Genomic DNA, 5,085 nt, shown 5'->3' with positions numbered 1-5,085 from the left:
AAATAGAGAAAGTATAATGGTACTGTTGCAACTTCCTCAAGCACAGTACATACTTCCTGCTACAGGGTTCTCCTGCTTCTCATATTCCTTACAGGAACAAAGAAGCTGTTAGTAGAAACACATGCTTATGCTAAGCAAGACCTGCTCTGAATTTTCTCATAGTATAGAGCCTATGCTAGTTTAGCACGTGCTAACACACAGTCCCTAGACAGGACACTAAAATTTTCTCTTTTTTTTCCCTTTTCTCCTAACTGAAACTCCCTTGTGCTTTAACTTACAGCATGCAGGGGTGTGAACAGGCATTTCCCACTTCCACACAGACTGATTCAAACAGCTGCTGAGCTGCTGCTTACTGCTGACTTTTCTCACATCATTTCATACAGCATCTAAAATGGTTACATGAAAATGATCAAGTGCTGAACAGAGCCGGTTCTAAAAAAACCTAAATCGAAACTTATGACCCACATATTTTTCTCTATATGCATATAAACCTACACACACTTTCAAATATTAGCAGTTACTCCCCATATACAACCGATTTCGGGAAACATTTGAAAGCTGATTATGTCTCAGGTCTTAACTTTCTTTTGATTTAGTAGTATTGAATACACAGTCAACAAGAGCTCATTAAGAACTGTATGTGCACTCATCAATCATGCATGTCAGTCCTGGGTGAAGTGCTGGCCAGTGCTCAGGCCTGCACTCACTCTAATGCAAGATTTCCTTGTTTTGATAGTTGAACAAAGCCAGATACAAGCAGCAGTAAAGCTTTTTTTCTATCAGCTTCAGTGGACTTGGATGAGACCCTATTTACTGAGTCAGTTATTCCTTAGTAAAGCAAAGATAAGACACTTTCCTTAGTGGCCAGACAAGAAAAATATTAAAATCAACTGTTTGTAAATTGCATCATTGCTATGCATGAAGCAACTCCCAGCTGCATAACTTCCTGACAAATGGTGAACAGATCAGGTTACAGCTGTTTATTGGTGCCCAGATAGGAATCAAACCACAAAAATCTTCTTGAGAGTGGGAGTGGATGGAGTCATGGCACAGACTGTGTCTTGCTTGAACACGCTGATTGGATGGCCCTGCTACAAACTGTGCAGCTGAGAGTGGAACACAATTAGCATCAGCTGGCTGAGTGAGAAAGTTGACTCAGCTTCTGCCTTTTTGTAGCCTTGTCCTCTCGTCTCGCTCATAAATATGTATCTAGAGAAGAGCATGCTGCTTCTTAAGCTGTTGTTTAGCAAATCCAGCTGTTGAAACAGAAGCAGTTACACACAGCACCAGGCATTGTTAAAGTCCATTCTTTAACAGCTAATCAAGCCATCCATGAAACTCAGCTGTTACGAGTTTCTCCTTAATTTAGTCTTTACCTCAAGCCATCCATGAAACTCAGCTGTTAAGATCTGATTTCTCCTTAATTTAGTCTTTACTTAAAAAAAGATAAAGTGAAACTGGAACTGGAGCCATCCTGAAGACACATAACTGCCCTTTGTGCCTGCACTGTGGTTCATGTTGTAAACAGACACTACCATCCCGATTAGTCAGTTCATTTGAAAAAGCTGCCCTACAGCTTCACATCTGGCCCTGTGTCCAAATACTGGACACAAAATTCTCCAAACAGAAACACAGGCTATGCTACCCTGGAAAGAAAAGAAACCACATATTTTTCAAAGTTCTCTCTTCCCTGTGGACAAGCAACATAAAACTCTACACTTGTGAGATACAGGTCAGTGCTCTGTCTTGAACAACTCAGTCCTTCAAATCATAACAGCACCAAAAACTTCTGTCCTATTTATGACACAAAACACCAAGACATGTCATGTATAATGCATATTTAGAGATGCTTTTAATATCAGACACCTGGCCCAGCAACTACAGTTTATAAGGTTATGGACCTGGTTCTGATCCAACATGTGTAAAAATGGCTTTACAGTGATGCAAAACAGAATTACTAAACTGCTTACAAAGATAACCTAAGGGAACTCTTTGCTGTATTAAAGTTTCATGTGAACTACAAAACTAAACAAACCACTTTTACTTTTTTGAAAAAAAAGAAAACAAAAAGAAAGCAATTGTATCAACTGATCAGTTTCTGCACAGCTGATTTCAGTAAGAATGGGCTCATTCAGTACACTAGTACTGAATTCATTCTCAGAAGAGTAGCACTTTCATGACAAACCTATTTTTGTTTAGCATTTTTGTCTTTTTTTCTCCCCCTTACAGTTTGCCTGCATTAATTACAAATACTGTAGCTTTAAAAATATACTTGCTCTTTCATTGTAAGAATCAGTAGTACCATCAAAAAGGACTCTTCACCCTCACCCCCCCCATGTCTATTTTTTAAGAAACTGCATAGTGGGTAAATAGATTGACAACTTCTCCAAGAAGGAACCCTCAAAAACTTTCAAAGGGCAGACCCTTTATTTGGTGAATGAAACACAGAAATAGAGGGATGCTCTTCAGATTTGTCCTATAAATCTGAAAGTAATGCCTTAAGCCAAGGCAGAGTTCTAGTGCTTAGCTTTGAACTGTTAAGGAAATTGGCCTGTTAATTACATTGTACTCCATTACAAAAATAGTTATGTCTTTTAGAAGAAATTGTACAGTAATACAGAGTATCTTTCATTTTGGTTCAAGCAGAAACAGAATGAAATTATCAAATCTGTCAACTGTATAACTTGTCAATAATCTAAATATTTCAACAATTAGTAGGCACTTAAATTTCTGCAATCTCAGTGTTCAGCTGGAACCAATATTAAAATATTATCTAAAAACCACCACACAGAGATGCATGCACACACACTAAAAAAAATGAAGTCATATTACTCTGGTCATGGAATAAAAGAGTTACTCTGTTTCCTAAGTGCACTTGTAATTTGTTTATTTTTCATTTGTTTGTTTTTCCTTCTACCACAAATTGTAAAAGGAATTCTAGCTCCTGGAAAAATAGCTATCTGGGATGAAACAGTGACTTTACACTTTAAGTCTTCTCATGAAACTATATCCTCAGTATAATACATATTTTTGAAACTGAATTCGCCTTGAGGAAATATTCCAGAAGCAGTTCTATTAATCCTAAAGCCACTCATGATGTCAGGCTGTTTGCAAGCATGTATTCCCTGATAATTAAGTATCATTGATTCCCAGGAGCTACAACATTCCCACATAAGACACAGTCCTGCTACTAATCAAGTTGTGTTTTGTGCTGGAGAGAGCCACACTATGTTTAAATTAAGAGGGATCAAAAAGATTCTTCACTTTCAAACTTGTTTTGAACCGGTCCCTCAAAAACTATAACAAAACTATTATAAACAAAAAACAGAAATGTACTTATTGCAACCATACTTGCTCTCCATAACAAGGGCAGAACTTGAGCAGCATGTCAAGTAATTTTCAGTTCAGACAGACAGCTCTACACAAATGGAAAGATACTGCTTTTGATTACACAATGTAATAGTGCTAATTCAACAGACAAACTAAACACTTCCCTATGAAGAGACTGAGTCACTTTTGCTTAAGTAAGCAGCAGTGAGGGAAAAAGCCAGGAATTTGCACATAAATCATGACTCACCAGAATATGCCACCAACCTAAAGAACACCATGAGTAATGCTGGTATTTTAGATACTTGACAGGAAAGCTTTTCACACAAAACACCCCTGGCTCAGATAAACATGACTGTCATTCTACTGTACCTTTAAAGTGCAATTTGCAGCATCAAATGCTGATGATAAAGATCACAACTATTTTACTTTTTCTTGCTTTAATTAGAAATGTATTTTACAGTCAAAATTGCAGTACCTGTATATCACAAAGAAAGGCAATGTCATATCCAACGCTGTGGTCTACTTCCACAGCCTAAGTATTCCCTCCACCTAACAGAAATAAAAGCCTGACCAAAAACATTTACTTTTTTATTTCTTTATTTTGCCACAGAGATTGGCATTGTGCAGCCTCTGGAAAAAAGTGCTACACTGAACTCAGACTGCAAATGTCTTCAAGGTGGAGTATTTTCAAGGGAAAAACATATGATGTAAGAACAGCTTTGCACCTCCACAGTCATGTTGGTTTAAATTAATTTCCAAACACTTGCACCCCCCCCATTACTCAGTTTCATTTGTAATTCACCATTTATTTCAAAGCTGGAGGCTAGAGCTATCTATGAGAGTAGATGCTTCCCATCTGAAGTGGTGCACAGTGATGTTACGTGCATGATGGTGCCCCAGACAGATGTCACTCAAATGCTCACCTGCAGGCTCCGTTCTGGGTTTGCCACTCTGCTTTTACCCTTCACCTGTAAGGGGCAGGGGGCAGCTTCTTCATGCAGTCCTCACAAAAAGAGAACAAAACTCCCAAGAGACCTAAAGGAGGTTTTTCTACATTGCAGATTTATGTAGCAGTTTTAAGTACTGTGGTGACAAGAAGGGACAGAATTAGCACCAATAAAGAAGCAAGAGAGAGAAAACCACACAGAGAGACAGAAGCAGGCATAGTGTGCTGTAGAATCATAGAATCAATCGGGTTGGAAAAGACCTCAAAGATCATTGAGTCCAACCCTGCTGTGTACTTACAGCCTCTCCTCCACCAAGCAGACTGAATCTCTGTCAGTACTTCTAATAAGTATGCCAAGATTGTTGAATGACCAAATTCTCTTGTTTAGGCACCACAGGCAACCCAGAAGGAAAGCCCTATCGATTGCTGTCGCTCACAGAGACCACTCAGTACTTCTAATAAGTATGCCAAGATGGTTGAATGATTAAATTCTCTTGTTTAGGCATCACAGGCAACCCAGAAGGAAAGACCTATCGATTGCTGTCACTCACAGAGACCATTTTAGCTGAACCCAAAAAAATCAACAGAACTGGAAACAGTACAGGCTGTATCTCCAAGTGAGTTCTCACAGTTAGACCAGCCAGGAATTACTGCTTGAAGCATGTGTACCAGCACTTGGTGGATGCTAGGGTAGAGGAAAGCCCACTGGCTCTGAGCACTCCCAGAGCCAGCAGCACTGCCCCAGCTCCCAGCTGGGCTGCTCTGGAAAGCCACCCACCCTGCCCTCACATTTCAGAGGGACACAGAGA

This window comes from Acanthisitta chloris, unplaced genomic scaffold (assembly GCF_000695815.1).
Source record: "Acanthisitta chloris isolate BGI_N310 unplaced genomic scaffold, ASM69581v1 scaffold4221, whole genome shotgun sequence".
NCBI classification, from domain to species: domain Eukaryota; kingdom Metazoa; phylum Chordata; class Aves; order Passeriformes; family Acanthisittidae; genus Acanthisitta; species Acanthisitta chloris.
This window is presented reverse-complemented; position numbering follows the sequence as displayed.